This window comes from Passer montanus, unplaced genomic scaffold, assembly GCF_014805655.1.
Source record: "Passer montanus isolate IOZ18808 unplaced genomic scaffold, ASM1480565v1 scaffold5, whole genome shotgun sequence".
Taxonomy (NCBI): Eukaryota; Metazoa; Chordata; class Aves; order Passeriformes; family Passeridae; genus Passer; species Passer montanus.
Window position 1 is genome coordinate 13863208 of NW_024369929.1, and position 20938 is coordinate 13884145.

Consider the following 20938-nt stretch of genomic DNA (forward strand, 5'->3'; position numbering starts at 1 on the left):
ATTTGCAAATTAAGTGGTATCTGGTCACAAAATGTGTTCACTTTTTATTTTAAAACACACTCCATCCCCCCATTTTCAGTCACAGCCCATTTAATTCAGTGAGTGGATTATTCAATAAAAAACACTCTTGGATATAAGACAGATCGGATTCAATATAAAAAAAAAAATCTTAACAGTGACATTAATAACCTCAGTTCCAAGCTCAGAACTTGTTAGCCAGATCAGCCTCCAGCACAGTATTAATGTATCCATGAAAAGGAGGAAAGAAATTGTAGGTGCTTTTATTTTATATCCATATCTAAGCTCCTTTGCTGGTGACAGCCACTTTAAAGCCATCAGCACTTGGGAACTGGGTTGTTTTTGTTTTTTAATAACGAGATTTTCAAGCTATGATGGCTGTTCTGTTAATTGGGATGCCATTTGTAAGACCTTGAGACCTGGCTCTGATCATGAAAAAAAGATCAGATCTTATGGACAGAGATACTAGGTTGAAACCTGCATATTTAGGGAAAAGCCTGAGTACAAATTTTGCCAACGTTGTCTAATTTGCTCTAAAAGAACAAAAATCCAAAACCTACTTGCAAAATTATCCTAAGCCTCAGGCATATGAAGCAAGTCCCAAATCTCATTACTAAATTGTCTTCTGCTTTGCACTTAGGCCTGTGTCTGAAAAGACTTTTATGTAACTAAACTCCAGTGGAACTTTATAAGAGTTTTAACTCTTAAAGAGAACATAGGATCTGGCCTGTTGTATAAATCCATGATAGCCTGACTGTAAAGCACTATTTTAAATAGTACTGCTGCATGTATAAATAAAAGCAGGCCTGTTAGATAGAGTTTACTTTCACTGGGTTGAGACTGTTCTGCAATTTATTAGATGACATTTATTAGATGACAAAATTAGTCTGTCCCGCCTAGTATTGCTCTGTTGGAACTCTTCCCTCTTTGTATTGCAATTAATTTCCTACCAAGCCTGCAGCAAAGCAGTATCAGCAATCTTGTGAGACAAAGTACTGGGCTCTCTTAAAGTTCCTATTTATTCAACTACTGTGCAAAATAAAAACAGGGCCACAGTTCCTTATAATGTATGGAGTGGCAGACCTCAAACTAGCTCACTACAGCCAAAGCAAGCTTTGCTTGAAGGGATAATCAAGTAACCAAAGTTTTCATAGGGTTAAAGATGTTTCTGTCATGACCTCTGCTCTCACGAATGAAGAACTGTGTAGCTCCTACTGCTTATTTATCATAAATTCTCATTAATTTCTTTTAAATTCAAAAGGCTGATAGCCATGAAGTAAGGGGGCGTGGATGCTGAAAGGTCTCTGAGCAATACATGTTGAACAAGTTGTTAAACAAGAGAATTGGATGTCTTTTTTCATCGTTCTGTATGTAGTATTGATTGATTGGAGTTTGAATAGGTATTGGTTTTAGATAAGCAAGACAAAGTGAAAGATCAACAGCAGCCAGTGAGGATGAACACTGAAAAGGACTGTGAAGATGGTATCTTGTGAGGATTGGGCTAGACACAGTTCTGCTCTCTTTTGTGCTGCCTTAAATCTAAAGTAACTTGGTAGAACCCATAGAGTTAATGGACTAACTTCAAGGAGAAGATGAATTCAAGAGAGAAACTCAGTTTAGGGTGGTAGAAAAGTCAAAACTCAACGGCGCGACCTATCAAGGACATTATGTCAGTGGGTATATTTTGATTGACATCCTAATTTGCTGGTAGGTACTAATAATGATATGGAAAATAGGTGGGAGATGGGCAATTCTCACTTGAAAGAAGTGGCAGGGAGGGGAAGCTTTGGGTGAGAGAGTCAGTTGGTGAGAACTCTAAAATAGGGAATGCAGATCTAGGCCTTGCTTGATCACAGATACACCATGAAAATTTGTGCCAGTTAAACCAGTCTTCTCAAGCTCTGTTTTTAATTTTTTTTCCCTGTCCTGTTCTTTATTAGCAGTTTCTAATAGTGCCTAGCTGAAGGGACTCTCGACTTCAAGTGGAGCAATATACATTTGTTCTGTAATTAAGAAATCAAATTAGCAGGAGTGCGGATGTCATCCATCCACTTCATGCCTTTAGGACATGAAAGTAATAAATTGACAGTCTCTCTGAGCCCTGTGAGATGCAGAGATGGGTGTAGAAGACCTTGCAAGGATAATTGCAAGGAGGAGGAAGTGAGTTTGTGAGTGCAGTGCTGCACTGCAGGACTGACAGCAAGGACTGCCATGCTCTGAGAATAATCAGTTTGTGATGGGGATCCTGCCTGTTTACAGCAGAACTGGAGAATAGTTTAGTTCTGGAGAATCTTTTCTCTTGAGAAACAGGGAATTTCTGTTAAAATCATTCCAAGCTGAGTACTGGGGGTGGTCTTGACTAACAGCACAGAGCAAACATCCTGAGTCTGACCTTTCCTAGACTTGTAAACTTAAAAAATACACCACAGAAGGCACTGGAGGTACCAGTGCACTGTGGTTACTGCTGTGTGAGCAATGCCAGCCCTTCCTCCTCAGCCTCACCAGCCTGTTGTTTTTCTTTTTACTGAGATTAGGAAGTAGAGCATTAAACTTTGACTATGCAGTCCTTTGCTGTATGTCACAACCTCTAACGTTAGAAAAGCCACCCCTTTTACTTAAGCACTTAATTCAATTTTTATTGTGCAAATTACGCTTACCCAAGCAGTACTGTTTAATTGATTAATAAATTACCATTGACTGTCAATGTTCTTGGATTTCCTCTCCGTGCTATTGGAAGCGCTGCTGACAGTAATTAAATAATCATTTCATCACCAGTGATGATTGAGTTTATCTAATTCAGTAGCTCTCTTATGTACCTAGTGTTAAGTTTGGACTCTTATAGGATTATATTGATTGATGGAGGAAGACCAGAAAGATAGCTATCATGGGTTGTTCCTTGCATTCAGAAGAGGAGGTAAGAATTGTCCTAATGGGTTATTTGACACATTTTTTTTAAAAAACCTTGATACCTGTAGTGCTGTAATGTGGTTCAATTAAAGTTCAGCTTGTAGAACTCACTAATTTGTGTTTTCACTAATGTAGAAAAAATATCTAATAAAACTATTGCTGTTCAGGTTTAAAAAAATAAAAAGAAGTAAAAGAGAAGTAGAAAAAAATCCAGCTTAATCACATTATCCTAAGTAAACCTTTAAAAATAATAGCATATATATCCACATACAATATGCTTAAAAATGTATCCTCTGTGTCTCATCAAGTTAATCACTCAGTTAATACTTTCTATTTCGTGCACTTCTTAAATATTATCTTGTAGCTCTCCCAGAAAACACCAGGTAAAGTGTCCCCCAGTCAGAACAGATATTTGGGTTTGACAAAAATCTAACTGAGATCATTGCATTGAGGCAGAGTGATGTAATGTGACAAGCAACAGAAAGAGCTCACAGAATTTTCCTCAGAAGAGTTGTCAGGGCACAATTCAAGCCCAATTGATCAGGGATGGCTTTAGAAAAATGAAATTAATTCTACCATCATAACAGGAGCAGATTAAATGAAAGGACAGAAGCTCAGATACTTGGTGATTTAGTCTTGAAAGTTCTCCTGGAGGCAAAAGTGGCATTTCCAGGAAAAAGTGAAGCTTTTGCCACTTGAAGATGAGTGCATAGTATCAGGATCTATAATATGGGTGTAGGAAGTGCTATGGAGAACTGTAGATCCCCACTTTCAGTGTTGCATTTTCTTGTTAAGTATGGGACTAAAATTTCACTGTAAAGTGTGCCATAAGTGTGATTATTGGAAATGTGGGAAAATCTGAAATTAAGCATGCAAAAGTGGTGAGTGGCTGACAAAAGATGACCTCAGGGACACGTGTTTTTAGAGGAGCACAGCAGGCTCTGTGCCTGATCACAGAAGGAATGTCTTTGGAGCATCCTTTATTATAATCCAGGGAAATTTCTCCACCACATGCATTTCACGTGACATTTAAAATGAAGGCCCAAGTCATGTACAGAAAGTTCCTGGTTCATAAGTACCAGGTGGTTTTGAGTCTAAATTTAATGAGAGCGAAGAGCAAAATACCCTGAAAGGGAGCAGATGAAGCACTCACGCAGCTTTTCTGACAGTGACAAACTATCCAAGCTCTGCACTTTTTGCTTTATGACGCTTCTGTCACCTCCTCAATGAAAATGCCATCTTATTATGTACAGTGGGTGTACATTATTCTATATATATTCTAAATCATTTGACTATTTTGGTTCTCCATTAATGGCAAATTACAGTAAAACTCTAAAGGAAATGTCTGTGATGACTCTGTGAACACTGAAAGAATTAATTATGATTGATTTTGTTAATTAAGTTCGGTGGCTAATGTCTTTACAGTAATGGGATGCTTAAAAGACAGAGTCAGTGTTAAGTGTTGTACCTATAGCTGAGTTGAAGAGGTTCATTGCAGGGTGGATATCCATCTCCATGGACAGGACAGTCTGTCAGGGAGTCACTTCTTTACTGTAGGCACATGTGCTTTAGATGAAATTTGTGGTAAATAATTATCACTCAAAGCCCTCCTTGCTTATGTGGCACCGAATATATTACATTAAAATGATATTTTGCCAGTTCTGTTTCCATACTGGGTCTAAGGGCTTGGGAATGATTCTGGTCTAGGTTTACTTTCACTCATGTCCATTTGTGTCCAGTCACCTGCCTAGAGACTCAGTCTTTCCCATTCAACACTGGTTTCCTAGAATTTGCTTTCATGAAATATTTATTAGTGAATCCTCATGGAAGATGTCTTTGCCCTCTGGCAATTGCCTTCACTCCTTATTCCCTGTATTGTTCCTGTGTCCCCCTGTTGAATTTAGAGGAATGAAAAAGAGGCTAAATCCACCCTGTGAACACATTCTGTATGTATGTACACATGCACATATGTGCACTCCTGTGGAGTTAGAACCAGCAGAAGATTTGTAATTGATACATATTTTGCTTCAAAAATGCAAACCCCCCAGTTTGGCATTGACAGGATCATGCAGCTGGGTGGCAAAAGCTGACTTTGTCCTTATGACAAACATGCTTCAGATAAAAAGCCTCAACACAGATCCTTCTGAGCCATTGTGTATTATCTTGAGCAGGCACCATAATGCCCAGTGTAGATTTGGCCTTGAAAATTATTTCTGTAGCTGGGTATATGTTGCTTTAAAAGAAAGCTGCCACTTTCTATCCCTGTACCCTTGGAGAAGCTTGCCAAAAAAGGTTTCCCTCTTTTTCCTGCAGAATTATTTGTTTTTCCTGACACAAAGGAGAGTGCTTTGTCATTGTTTTCTGTATAACATTGATGGATTTCATGTTGAATGGGTATTGGGTTTTAGTTAAACATGACAGGGGAAGAGATTTATAGGCAGCGGCCGCAGAGGTTGTTTGAAAGGCCCAATAATGCTTCAGTGCACAGATGTGTTTTCAGTGTTCTCTGATGGTAAAGAACCAAGCAGCTCATATACACTCCACCCTCATTACGGAGCAAGCCTTGAAAAGCCGAGTGTTAACAACTATATAGGTTTCTTTCTTTGGAGTTTCAAAGTAAACAGGATTCAAGGAGCGGCCTTATGTCAGGAATGCTGTGCTAATGAGGACAAATTATATTCTAATCAGGTTTCTCCATTATTAATTCCCTGTTATTCTGCTCTCTTTTTTTCCTCCTCTCCTCCTCTTTGTGTCCAATTTAAAGTTGCAGAAGAAACATGGGGTGGAGTGTTTTTCTTCTGGTGCTTGTTATTCATATTAAGTAGTCTATTCTGCCTTTGGTGTGATGGTGGGTGTTAGGAATTTAAATCCCCCCTAATGCATTGATAGGATAATATGAATCACCACCCAGAAAAAAAATCCTATATGGATCTCAGCCGCTAAGGGATACTGATGTAGTTTGTTATTTCTACACACTAAACATAACTCATTCTAGTTCATTGTGGTCCTACAAAATTTTAAGGATTTTCTTAGAGACATTTTCATATTTTGCTTCTGTAGGGAAATTTAAAGAAGCGAGTAGAAATATATAATGCATTATTAAAATGGCATTGTTCTTTCTTCATTCTGCTCTAACTTTTACATGCATTCTTAAAGCAAATCCTACAGCAAAATTAAAGTACTACTAAAATGTAAGAATGAATAAGTAAATCTTAGTTGCGTGCATTGCATCTTGTTTATTTTACCTGTGTCCCTTGGCTTGGCTCCTGTGTGTTAAATACTCCATCAGGAAGCACATGCCAGCTTGGCTTTCAGGAAGGGCAGGCAGTGAACCATGTGAAGCACCAGCTCACAGAGAGAGTGTGCTCTCTGTGAACAATCATAATGCATTTGGGTCTAGATGCTGAAACTCCTGCAGTTTCCACCACAGTCATGTTGTTGTGAATACTTACCTTAGAATTAGTACATCCTCACCTTCACTAGAGAAATCTAATCCACTGAATAGAAAATAATTCCTTTGCAGCTGGATTTATTATGTTGGTGATTCCCAGCAAGAGCCCTGACTTCTTTCTCCTTACTCGTTCCCAGATGCTGAGAATGAATTTCCAGCAGATATTCTTGTTAGTTCCCCCAAAGCCTTGTAATTAGAATTTTTTAAATTATAATTTTAATTTTCCTCCCTGAGGTCATCAAATATTAGTAGAATATTTGAGAGCCTCACTGCCTTGAGGCTGAGGCATTCATCTCTTGAAGAACACACCCCAAAATTCTCCCAAACTTGTCGCAAAACTCAAAGAGTTCGCTGTATGATGTTGCTTGTACCTCTCTCTTCTTCCAGAGCTAGAACTTAATTGCTCATTGGGCAAACTCACCTGAATTGAAAGCAAGCAGTAAAGAAATTCTTACTAATGCATTTGGGTGCAAATTTTGGAGTAAGATGGATAGATCTGAATGCTGTATTTGTGTGCATATTAAAAACAGCAGTTGCTAACACAGGTAATTGTACACCAGTTTACCTTCAATCTCTAGATGCAATTCCAGAAGTACAACTGTCTTCAAGATAGTTCTTTCACATCTTCTGTCATAAACCAAATTATAAAATACTTCTGGGATAAATTGATGTCCTACTGCCTTTGTCATCTCTGCCCTGAGCCTTTGAGAAATTTGCATATTCTGTAACACAGAATGACCCTTCTGGAGTTTGGTTTATTCTTACAACAGTATTTAATATTTTCTAATCTCAGAAGTACTTTCCTTCAGTCTTGCTTTGTGCTTGGGTTTAGAGCATCTTGAAAAGAGAAAAGATGCTGAAAACTTAATGCAAGGGCCCTCAACTTCCTGAAGAAGGTCCCTCATGCAAGGCAAATAGAGGTGACAGTCAGTATGGAGCTCACTGCAGGAGGGGGGCCTGGTTTTGAGATAGAAATACCCTGAACTATGTCTGCCTTTAGTTCTTAGATCCTATCCTGAATCTATGGTCTTCATGGTTATAAATATTTAAGTATTTATATTCCTATTAATGTTTTATAATATTATTTATTAAATACTAGAGTTTAGAGCAATTTGTCATTTGAATAAAAAGAGTGCTTTTCATTTAAAGTCCAGCTCATGCTGCAAAGTATCAGTGTAGCACAATGTGTTCAAGATGTTTTTTTAATGCTTATTTCCCCCCTCAAATTGGATGCTGGCTTTCAATTTGAATATTGAGCTACCTGAACTGAATTATTTATCAACTTTAATTGGATTTGCAGACAAGTCATTTTTGCACATCTTTTCTAGGAAAAAATGGAATTCTTTCTGGAAACTTTTAAAAAGCATCAGATTGAGGACATACAGTTAATTAACTTCACATTTCCTGTCAAATTAATCTCTTCTCTTCTCTTCTCTTCTCTTCTCTTCTCTTCTCTTCTCTTCTCTTCTCTTCTCTTCTCTTCTCTGTTGTAGCTCACTGATTGTAAGCTAAAAAATGTTACATCTACCATCTAAAGTTAGGGAGTTTTTAATAATGATTATTAATTATTTGTATTTCTACATTACTTAAATCCTGCAGCTGAGGGATGAGTCCTGTTGTGTTTAGCACAGCATGAACACAGAATGAAAATCCGTTTCTGAATGAGAAAATTTTGGCCACAGCAGAACATCAAGCCTAAATCGAGCTATTCACTCCAAATTATATCTGTATGATTTTTATGTGAACATATTTTCCCTATTTTCTTACTCTTCCAGTAAGCTCTGCTGGCAAAGTTAGAAAAACTCAGCTCTGAGTAGAATCTGTGGTGTGACACCGTGGAAGCTACTGGGAAATTTGAGAGTTTTGTCTTTGCTTGTAGGTTGTCCTTAATTTCTGGTAATGTGAGGATTGAGTCTTAAATGTTACTTTGAGGCATAGGAGATTCACAGCAATTTCCAAATATACTCCACACAATTTGTGATTTTAAAAAAAAAGTGTTAATATGTTAATCAAAAAGAACATAAATTTTATGTGGTTACTCATAACTTTATACAATGATTACATGTAACTACACTGTTACTGCAGCCTCAAAATTACAGTATAATTATATTTAGTTAATTCCAAAAGCAATTGCTGCGTGGCCAGAATTCATTTATACAAACCTAGACTAAGCACTGAATTGACTAGGAAAGTGAGGTAAATCTAATTGAGATAGATTGAGCAAACCTAATCAGCAGGGATATTTAATGGCAAAGAGAACAAAGAATTAAATAAAGCAATGCAAAGGCTATTCAGAAGAGGGGATATATGAGATAATAGGCCTCTCCATCTCTGATGTCATGTCTGATTCTGTGAGTCATTCCCTCGTATTTTGTTAGTTGGCTGCCAGTTTACATTTTGTGTATATATATATATTTATATATATGTATTTATATATGGAGGACATGTTTTGCCATATTTTTATCCAGGATTTTTCCTGGTGTAACACGTCTCACTTCCAAATGCTGGTCCTTTGCAAAATCAGGAGGGTGATTAAAAACATGTTTGCCTTCCCACCTCATTTATCATTAACTGTTAATGACTCTATGATTCTGATGAGCCAGAACTCAAATTCCAGTTGTCTAAGAAAGGGGAACTTGTAGAGGTGCTGTGGGGTTCTCAAGATCTGAATGGGACTGGAAAATGCAATGTGGAACCAATGGCAATTACACACCCCTCTCATATGAAGAGGAGTCACATGAGAAGGCCAGATGTGAAATCCAGAGTATCTTCAAATATCATTAGATGGCCGTAGTTGGAATATGAATCACACCAGAGGCTGTGATACCCTGAGAGCTGAAAAGGAGACCCAAGACTATTTCTGTGTTTCCCACTCCAAGTGCAATCTCCAAGGAGCTGCTGGGGAGCCCGAGGGCTGTATTTAGATGGGTGTTATTATATCAGCTGATAATTTCCAGTTTGCAGAACACAGGCCAGTTCTGACCTCATCCCTTGATTGCATCCTTTGATTGCCTCCCTTGAACCAGCTACAGAGAAGATGGGAGGCACACAGCAGCTTTCCATCAAAGAGACTCTGCGTAGCAGGATATTGAAAGGATATTAAGATGGTTTTAATGTAGGGGAGGATTTGAAGTAAATAACATGTAATGATTTTTTTAAAACAAGGAAATCTGAAAAATCATCTTGTAGGTTCCTGTAGGTTACTTTCACTCTTAAAAGCTGTAAGTTCATATTGATCTTCCTGTTAGCACACACATGAGGTTTATTGCCTCACAGTTCTTTATACTTGTGTGTTTTGGTTTGGTGTAGGGTTTTTTTGGTCTTGTTTTGTTTTGTTATGTTTGGTTGATCTGTCATTTACTCCTGTACAACATCTAATTTAATATTTTGGTGCTTGGATTTCAGTTACCTATGTGAACACAGGTTCATATTTCTGAAACTTTAAAGCAAAATTTTCTTGTTTTATATAGCAGCATTTTGCAACTGATGAACTCAAACACCTTATTTTAGAAAGAATAAAATTATGGTGTTAAACTGTGCCAAAACAGGAGGAGAGAATAGGCATGGAGGAATTTTCACCCACTGATGAGCTGTTGAGAGGCAGAAAGAAATGGAAATCCTGTTTTTGATGGCAGAAGCTGCAGTACTGAAGTGATGAATCTAAGAAACAAGAGGCAGATGGGTTATGTGCATATCCTGGAAATTTGACCTCCTCTGTATGTACAGAGTGAGCAGTGGCAGCTTAAAAATTGTATTGATGTTTGGGTGATTATTTTTTCTATATGAACACTGATCAATGAATCCACATGTTACAGTTCAAAAGGTTGCTTTTTCAGTAAAACAAGAACCCAAATATTGTGTACATCGTAAAGTATTCACAGAGATGCACAGCAAAATAATCTTTAACCTTAGAGAAATACTTGCCAGAAGATACAGCAGGGCTTCCTCTGGGGATTCAGGTTTTCTCTAAAGTACTCCAACCATTTTGGATGCTTGTCTTTAAAAACTTGTTTGAACTTTCCTATGATTTTCTTCCATGGTATTTCTCTTAACTGAGCAAGAAAGGATGGCATTACCATACACCTTTGAATAACTGTTGGAATTAACTTATTGAGGGGTCATAATCCAGATTTTACTAGAACTACTTCAGTAAATTTGTTGACTTCATGTACCCACCTATACTCTACTCACTGGAATTTGAGGAGGAACTGAAAACAAAGGCTTTAGGGGCTTTGCATACATGTGGTGCATTTCTCAAGTGTAGCAACATGAATTCAAACAAGGTGCTTGAAAAACCCATCCAAGTGGCATGTTCTGTTGTATCAATGCTTTTAATATCCGGATCGTTGACCTCATACATTTATGGTGTATGTGGTCAAACAGTAGGGCAGAGAGCTGATTGGAATGACTGATAATCTAGAGGAGTTATTACAACATAATGGTGTCAACATGTACTGCTAGGAGACTCTTAATGCTTGGAACATCAATTTACACTCCATGTAACCATTGCATGTCAACACCGACCACAAACCTTGTGTGATGCTCAGGCCTGCCACCAAAAGACACAAGATTATGATAGTTTCCAAGTTATCATCCCAATATTTTGGCATTCCCTGGCTGATATTAAATCCAGTTTAGATTGAGAGAAATGGTAACAGCACATGCACAGTTAGCTGAGAACTTGAGTGTGAAACTCGGCAGCGCTGATGAGCATTTACACAAGTCACCCACTGAACACACTGGAATAATTTGTGCAAGCAGTGCTTCAATCCAAAAGAAACTGGGTTAGATAATAGCTGGAAATACCAAATGTTCTGCTGTGCTACCAACCCCCCAGTACATTATGAATTTTTACAGTATCTGTGCATCTGTACACAGATGGCACAGAGAATTATGTCAGATCTGACACCACACAGGCCGAGAACGCCTAAATGACATTTTAAAAGGTCCCCAAAACTCCCGTTTGTCATCCATGTGAGAAACAAAAGACCTTTAAATCCTGAACCAGCCCTGCTGGTGGGCTCTGGGCACATGCAGTGGTAAATGCTGGAATGCAGATTTATGGCCTCTGTGTGAGGTGCTCCCCCAGAGCTGGAGTCAGCCCCCCAAGAGCCGTGCACTGCCAGAGAACTCGGGGAACAAAGGGGCACAACTGCAGCTCTGGCTCTCAAGGCTGCCCTGCTGAAGACCCAGACTGCTACTGCTGCTTTGAAGTAATTTTGGGGTGCTCAACACAGATATAAATCAGGCACTTCTTGTGCTTATTTTCTATGACTTTCTCTTGTGGTACCACAGGGGTAAACCTGAAATAATTCCAGCAGGTTTGGTGTGGTTGCTTTAGATTTATACCCACGCAAAAAGGAGCCCTATTTGTCCATTGTTTCTAAAATACGAGGTTCCTCTTTCATATCAAACTTCAGCGACTTATTTTATATTCCCTTACATCACACTTTATCACAGATAATCCAGGGATATTGTTTCTCTGAGTAACAAAATTGTTCTTTAGTGCCTGACCAGAGTAAGGGATATTGTGTCTTTTAGACATCACGTATAGACAAGAAGATATAAATGAGAGTTAATAACCATCAAATGTGTCTATTTCCTTTTCCTATAAATTAGAGCATGCTTTCCTACTGAATTTTGCAAGAAGGAAAACAGACTCCCTCCTGCTGATGCAGGGAAGCAATGCTAAATCTCCCTAAAGATTCACTCTGGCTTCTTACAGCTGTATGTTAGTACCTTTTTATATGCAATTTTACTTCATTTAGTCTTTAAGGTTGTGCCTGAGGTTAGTTTAAAAGGTTAGTTAAATGTTAATGGATGTTAATGCTGCAATTAAATTGTTAAATCAATTGAAAACTGTGGCTCCATCTCTATCTGTGTTAGTGCCGGCCTGAGTTGCATTGGCGTATAAATTAAAAGCTGTAAATCTAGTGAAGTCTAATTAGAGACCAAATTTCTCATTTATCTTATTTTCACAGGACTGTAAGCACTGATAGATAATCAACGAAGGGCTAAAACTTTTTAACATTAAAAAACTATTTTATCTATTTCAGGACTCAGGTGACTGATTATAATTCAGATCCAATTACTGTAAAAGGTCATATGTGAAATGAAGTTCTTACAGACACTACAAGTTTTATTTTACAAGTTTGCATACACTGCTGCACCATCTACATCCCAAAAAGCAAAAGTAAATACACTGTACGAGATTATATAAAAAGGCTCTTCAATTAGCCTCCCTCATGTAACCCTTTGAAGTTTGTGATTTTAGTACATGAGCACATCCAGGCTTCAATCCTACAGCACATCTTTAAGCTTGCCAGTTTATACATGTGCATGAGAATCCCGTTGGTTCTTGCCTTCTGTAAGTAAAAGTAATTAGCAAGACGCTTAAATACATTTGCCATAGATACAGAGACACAAATTCTTGAATTTGTGAGAATGATTATTTCCATTGTTATGTTTAAATTAGCTGCTGGCAACCTGCCATTTAGGAAAAAGAAAGAAAAAAAAGCACAGGCTATTTTATCTAGCAAGGTCTTGAGGAAAAGGAAATGCTGATCTTAATCCAACTTGCAGTGCCCCAGTTTTGAGGGTGTTTTCATGCATTAAAAACACATGGTACTTAATGTTAGCTCCTCAGAAGTTAAAAGTGAAATTTAATCATGCTGCTTCTGTTGGCTTATTTTTCCAACACTCCCTGTGATTCTCCAAAGTGTAGATCTTAAAGCTGCAAAAAGGCCAACAACAGATTGCAGCATGAGCATAGGGAGCAGCATCAAGACTCATTAGTTTACAAATAAACCACAAGACAAATGTTTAAAATGTTTGTAGGTTCCAAATCACAGTTCTAAAATTGCATCCTTTTGGTCATGTAGGAGTGTTAGAAATGTTACAGTTTTACATGTTAATTTCTTTTTTAGTGACTGTTCTTGGAGCACTTGGGAAAACAAGTTTTGCTTTGGGAAATACATAAAAAAAAATTGCTCTGTCCTAACCAATTAAGACTTCATAGAAAGAAGTCATGAGCTCAGATTCTGCTAGAAGGCCTTCTTGCAAGGAAGCATCAGCTTGTGTCCTTTCTAGTGCCCAATTTCAACATTCATTAAAACACAAAATGAGATCAAATCTGAAAATGAATTGTTGAGTGACTTGAATGTTTGGAACATTTTTTCTCTCCTAATTTTGTCACAAATTCAGATCTTCTGAAAAATATCTTGATCACAGATTCTGCAGGAAAAAAATGCCATGTTGTAGCACGTCCCCTACAGCAAATAAAGGGATATTCTGGTTTTATTCTGAAAGGTGCACAAATTTTCTGATAGCATTTTCTTTCATATTTGCATAATTTTCAGTATTCACAGATGTGATTTACCAAATTGCACCCCCCCCCCCCCCCCCCCCCCCCCTGATACTAAAAATCCCCCCCCCCCCCCCCCCCCCAAAATGTTGTACATGAATAACAGCCAGATATCTAAGGGACTAGGAAGACCTGTTGTTTACAATTTGGTTAAATAGTGCTCTTCCAATTACTTTGGCTAATCTTTACAATAATTATTTACCCTTTTTTGTATCACAGGTGCTCTATATCTACATAAGATAGGAATAGGACCATTGCTAACAGGGGTCATAAATCACTTCTGCTAAAAGTATTTTCTTTGAAATTGTAACTTTCTCTCTTTTCACTTCCTTGGTAAGAAAAGACAGCAAGGAATGATAATTCTTTATACTAAGTGCTCAGAGTAGTAAATAGTTGCCTTATAGTGAGACATGGTGTCTTAAAATAGGATATAAAAATAATAATAGTTAATCATTAAATAGCATGTTTCATCCATAGAAAATGGAGCTCTTAGCAAAGATGACTAAATAGCCCTATCCATTTCCTTAATACATCTCCTTCCTTTAATAGAGATCTGATAAATAGAAGCCAACTTTATCTCACCTTGAAAATAATAGTCTAGTTACACCAAACTTTCTCTACTGCTTTCTGGAAATCAGGTTTTGACAAAAACAGTGCTTGATTCAAACAGATACTTGAGACAGAGTCAGAATCCTTTCTGTGAAGGAAGGATCAACACAGACACAGCCAAATTCATTGTTGAATCAGTGACTGAACTCATTGTGAAAGAGAAGCTGAAGTTAAGACAAGAATTGGAGAGATCCGAGTATTTCCAATTAGATCTATGACCTGTTGAATTCACAGGGAATACTGTCTTGTAAGGTCTTGTAGGCTGGGTGGTTTCTTTGCAGGCCAGTTGGGAGGCTTTATCCAGGGGTAAAATGCTGGCTTTGGGAATGGGTTTCTGGAGCGAGGCATGGATGGAGGAGATTCTTCCTTGGGAAGTTGATTGAGAGGTCGTGGGCTGATGTCAATTTGTCTTTTGAGGTGATGATGAAATTGAGAATGTAGGATAAATTCCAGTTACACATTTGCCCTACCAGCTTCTGCTGTGCGTGTGTGATGGCAGATTTTCAGTCTCATGAAAACTCACCCTGGTGTGCATTTCTAAAGAACCTGAAGGTTCTCCACAGATGAAAGAACACATTCTTTTTCCATTGTTCTTGGCTTTTTGACGTTATTGCTGTTTTTGCTCGTGTTTTGGGGAGCACAAGAGTTCCCATCTTGTTTAATGTGCCTTCGCTGTGCCCTGTCATTTCTGGACATAGCAAAAGTATTCCAGCATCATACTGTGGACCCAGTGGAAGGGCAAGATTTGGAACATTTGGAAAAAGGATCCTCCATGTTCATTATTTTAGTTGTCTAATTCTGTTCTGACAAATCTGCTAAGATTTGTCCAGGAAACCTTTTCTTTCCTTTCTCCTTGTTAGCATTCAGCTTTCATGTAAATTTTGGTGAATGCCTGTGGAGGTCCCTTGATTTTGTGATTGGGTCAGATGTTGCTCTTGGTCTGTCAGTTTTCATGGCTATACTAGATATTCCATGACGTTTTAGGGGACAGGTGTTAGATACCTGTGTGTCTGACATGGTTTTATCAATTTAAAACTGGCTGAGTCAGTCTGACAGTGAGCTACTGCTTCTCTTGGGTGCTGCAGTGTTGGTTCAGGGAACTAGATGAGTGCAAATTTCTCCCAGCTAAAGGAGTAAATAACTTTCTCCTGGACTCTATCCTTAAGACTGTGCAAAAACAGTCATCACTGTCTGTGCAGAGAAGGGGAGTGATATTGAGGCATCATTTATTTTGGTGGCAGTTCACACTTAGGCTCATGCAGCAATATCATAAACCTGTACCCAAAGAGCAGCTTGTATATTTTGTTGTATTTTGTTGGGTGTGTGCATGCTTACTGTTCCAAACAAAAAAATACAGTATCAAAGAGTTGTCTTTCAGACTGGGTTTTCTCTGATAGTCCCCACCCTGCCTACTGCTAACTTCAGCAGGATTTCTGTAAATAGCTTGGTGCTATTTGCTTGGTGAGCAAAAGCAGCTCTAAATGTCTGGATTAGAGCACTTGTAAGAGAAAACATTTACAAGTCTAAGTTTGTTCCCCAATGGGTAATATACTGGGAGGCAGATAAAATCATCATGCAGCTTTTCATGACTGGCAGTGTCTGGTAACACAGCAATGAATGTGTAGATAAAAGAGAGAGGCACCAGAATAGCGGGGACACTGCAGATCAGCACTGAGGCACATTGATAGAATTACTCCCTGCAAAGAGAACCTCTGCCTGCAGATATCTGACACTCATCAACATTGCCATTGTCTTGCTTTCCTGGGAATCAGATATTAATTTTACAAAGCCTAAATGCAAGCTAAAAACAAGAGAGATAAACACATTTTATTTGAGCTGTCGCATTTAAGCCTTGTGATGCTCGCAGCAGAGCTGGAACCTCTCCAGGTGGGTGACTTGCTTCAGCATCTACGTGAGGATGATGAGGGGCAAAATGTGTTAAGCAGAAAACAAAAGTACAGGGAATGTTGCCCATCCATTAGGAGCTGTTAGTGGGATGGCTCCTGGGAGAGACTCCTGTCTGTGACTAACCAGCCTCCAAACTGTGATGGTAAACAGTACCCAACAGCAAGGCAGGTGGCATTTCCTAATTCTGGAGACATCAGTTCCCTGTGAAAGTCAGTTTTATTTAGGAAATAGTGGATCACAGAAGCTCCCTGAGACAGGAATACCTTTTTCTTTTTAATTTTTATAATATTGGCATTTTTCTGAGGGAGACATATTTGTAGCATGATGGTGAGGCATTCCCCTTTCCTCCATCCCTCATTCCCCAGCACTGGGCAGGCAGGAGCCCTCCTCTCTGGCAGCAGGGGCCAAGGTGGTTGTTTGCAAGAGTCTCAACCATTTGTGCCATCCGGCTGTTCCCAAACAAGCCAGGCTCCTGCAAGCCTTACCAGCTGTGACTAATAGTGAAGGGGGGAAAAAAAGAAAGCTGCTTGGGCCTGCAGGCTTCAGACAGGCAGGCTCTGGGGGAAACAAGAGAAAGCCATTAACTAACCACAGTATTATCTTGATTCTCTCAGAGAAACGAGCTAGGGACAGCTAATGAACTAGCCTTAACGTTTCAAACTGAATGCACCTCTGGGAGCTCTGCTAGAACAAACAGTGTGACAGATCAATGCCTGATGCCTATATCAAGAGAAAAGGTTATTTGCCTCTCTGAGGAATTATAGGATTAGTGTATCGCTATGATACACTTTGTATCCTCTTCAAAATATGGGTTCATATGCTGTGCTTATTTTCATTTTGCAAGTTGTAAACTCTATTAGTTTGAGCAATAAAAATGAAATCCATTCTTCTCTTCACCTCTCTTATTCCAGGATCCTTTATGTCTAAGAGCCTACACATGCACTGTTTCCCTGTTGTTTGCACCTTGCCCAAGGAGACACTCACCTTTAGGAAGTTTCTGAAAAAAAATCATCAGTTTAGAGCAGTGTCATTTGGTTGGGATCCCATGAAAAGTCTGGGTAGGGGACAGATTCTTAATAAAAGGCACTTTGTCTGGGGAAAGTTTTGCTTAGTTTATTTTGCTGCCACTGGTGTTTTCCATGTCCTTGCTCAGTTCCATGTGTCCAGTGTTTAACTGCCCACCTCCAAAATGGGACAGTTAACCTTCCTGGTTGTTAATTCTTGTCTGTCTTTGCTGTTTAGGTTGAAAACTCCTGCACAGGATGTTCTTCCTACTTGTGCTGTACATGACACGCTGGCCATAGATTCCTGGGGGGAGTTTTTGATAATTTTGTTAATACAACAATGACCTCAAAGCATGACACATTTTGTACAAGAGATGAAAAGAAATGAAAGGGAGGAAGGTGGGACCTGGAAGACTATATAAATTTTACAAATAAAATCTTATAAATCGTATACCATATAAAGTTATTAGAATTGGTAGACTTTTGGGGCTAGGAAGGGGTCAGGCCAGGTTATTCTTCATCCTTGTGCCTTTTCCTTTGATGCTTAGACTGATACCAAGCCAAAGGGGTAAACAATCCAAGACCTCCTCAAAAGGAGGCAGAGTTATTTTTAACTGCTGAGTATGATTTCACTGTATCCTCTGGTATTGGCATTTTTCTTTAAAGCCAAAGCCCTTGAAAACTATTTTTGATCAATTACCTCATTCAGGAAGCTGCTGTACATATTTAACCATAGGTACAAGCTTTGGTCAAGCTATCAAAGTAATTTTCATTTTTACAAATTATTACTTTAATGGGAATTAGATGAGGAGTGAATTATTGTTTCTTTAAAAAAAGTGAATCTCCAGGTGATTTGTCAAGAGATAATTGTCTGAGTATCAGCATTTAAGGAAGGTTGCATTTCCTTCTAGGAAGGAAGCATGTTAAATGCTGAAATTAAGATAATATTGTAACAGAAAAGGGATCAAAATTAGCTTTATCTCCCCCAGTAGTGCCTAGGAATTGAGTCAGAAAGTGATACAAGTATCCCAACTTAATTGCTTCATGTCAAATTCTGTTATCTGTATTCTGGTTCAGTAGTTCTTACTTCATCCCTGCTTCTACTGATGTCAGTGGAATACACATGAAATAAGGAGTGATGCAGTGTGCGTAAAGCCAGCAGAATTTGGCCTTTTGAAGTTGGTATGAGCTTTCCTATTGATGCCATTGGAGATGAGAAATTGTTCTTTGATCATCTTCTGAAAACCACAGTTGAGCTTTGTAGGTTTTATACCGAGCACACTATTGCTTCATTATTCTTCTTCATTTCTCCTGGATCTTCCAATCTGTCACAAAGCCCACTGTTAACAGGACTTTTAGAAGCTAATGTTTACTTCTAAAATTCATTTTCTAATGCAGATTTCCTACAATGAGATGAAAAAAAAAATTAATACAAAAGTTAAAAAAAAGAAAATTACCAATATCTGAGCAGGTCTTTATTTATATATTTTAAGTTATGCTGATCCTTCTTATAGCCATTGTGAATTGGGGGGATGAAAATATTGTTAGGGATGTCACAAGGTCTGAATTTCTTCTACATGTAAGAGGAGGAGGGTTGGTTGTTTCAGGGGATATGAAATATAATATTTTGTTTTCAGTCTCTTTGTGTGTGCAGTCAGGCAAAGCTCTCATTCACAACTGAGCTGGGAATTGGCCTGGTCATAATGAAATGGGAAATCTTCTGGTCACTGAAATTCAAGCAATGTGCATGTACAAAGAGGAAAAAGTCTAGATTGCTATAAAATGTTGATGTCCTGGAAAGGGGGATGGATGAAGTAATTCCTGTTCATCAGAGTGTTTTGAAAGCCTTATGAAGCACAAGTATTTTAGTGCAAGACACTAACAGAGCTTATTTTGTTATTTACGTCAGAAGTGGTCTGAAATGTGGATTTTACTGAGGTAAACTGTCCCAAGGAAGTAATTAATGGTTATCCTTCTCTTGGTTTTTTGACACAGTTTAGAACCAGAAACAAATTTCTCAACAGTTCCCTCCTGCCTTTCACTGATGGCCATGACTTCTCCAGACTTGTTCTCGTTGTAACTTAGTGGTGAAGTTATTATGGTTGTGCCTGGCTGAAAATAGGATCAGGGCAAGCTTTGCCAGGAGAGGGATCAAAGATTTTGTTGCTTCCCACAAACTTTGCTGCAGTAACTTAAGTAGAAGAAACTGAAATGTCTCCTTTTGTCACTATACACACACTGCCTTTTTAAAGATTTTATTTTTTCTCAAATTCCAAGTAATCAGAAGTATTTGATAGCAAACTGTTTTGGGAGCAACACTGGGCTATTGTATCAGCCCAGCTCCTCCACTGTGGAATCACAGAGTAGAATCATAGAGGCTTAGGTTGGAAATGACCTCTGAGAACTTTGAGTCCAGCACTTCCACGTTCACAACTAAACTGTGTCCCCAAGTGCCACATCTGCATGTTTGATGCCTTTGTGTTACCTCGTTCTTCATCTTTCTAGTGAAACACAAAGGAGCATGTGAAATCTCCCCTAACTCAGTGTTTTCCAACCAGACTAGCTGAATAAAAATTTGGTCCAGATTTTTACTGAAGTTAAAACTGACTTAAGTGCTTACATGGGCTCTTAGTTCCATTTTACTTCTTTATTTTGGAATTGTTTGATGGCCTTGCATGCAACCAGGAAGCTAATTTTTCAACAAAAAACCCCATTCTCTCTTTACAGATATGTTTGAATGTGTCTGCTAATGCAATTTTCAACAAATCTACAGTCCTGCCAAGTAAAACTTTGGCGATTTATAAAATAAAAAAAACCCCACATTTTCATTAAGCTTTGCCTTATACCAAACATATAAAACATCCTTTTTAACATACACCAAAGATTTTGTAATGTTTCAGGGTATTAAAAGGTGTGTTTATACAATCTCTTCCTGTCTCTTGGACAAAGTCAGTTCAAAAGTCCTTGTTTATACATTTTTCAGTGGTCTCATCTTTCTTTGGTGTGGGTGACGCAGCTGGGGAAAGGTTACCCAGTGAGAGCATTTGCTGTATGGATGAACTTGTAGACAATGGCATATCAGGGAGCTTCTAAAGGAAATATTATATGGTCCATCAAGACAATCTCAAATTTCCTGATTGCATATATTTAAATAGGATAAGCTCCAGTTACCTAAGCACTTGTTTTGGCTGTAATGGAAAATAGGAGACTAATGTGTGCCATAATGCCTATCTCACCCTAGCCCATCAAGGTATATAAAAATAAATCTAAATATCTGTTATTAGAAGAATGGGAACAGTGGGTGAAGAATTGAAGCTACGTGGCTATAGACAGAAAAAAAAAAAATTAACTGGGTCTGGTTTAAGATTATACCTGTCCATTGAATACATTCATCAGTGTCTGGTTTTGTATTTCTTCTTCCTCATGATACCCCAGATAAGAAGTGGTAACTAAGTCTTAATGGTTTTAAAACTTTCTGTCTGTAACCATAAAGTGACCATTTACAAATTGGAATGCATTGTTGAGTGGGGATCCAGTTCCTTTCTCTGCCAGACCTGTCCATGCAGGTAGATCTCTGAGTTAAGAGAACAGCAGACTGTTGAAAAGGTAGATTTTGTGTGTGTGTGTGTGGTTTGTTCCTTTTTTTTTTTTTTTTTAGCAGTATGCACGTTAGGAGTT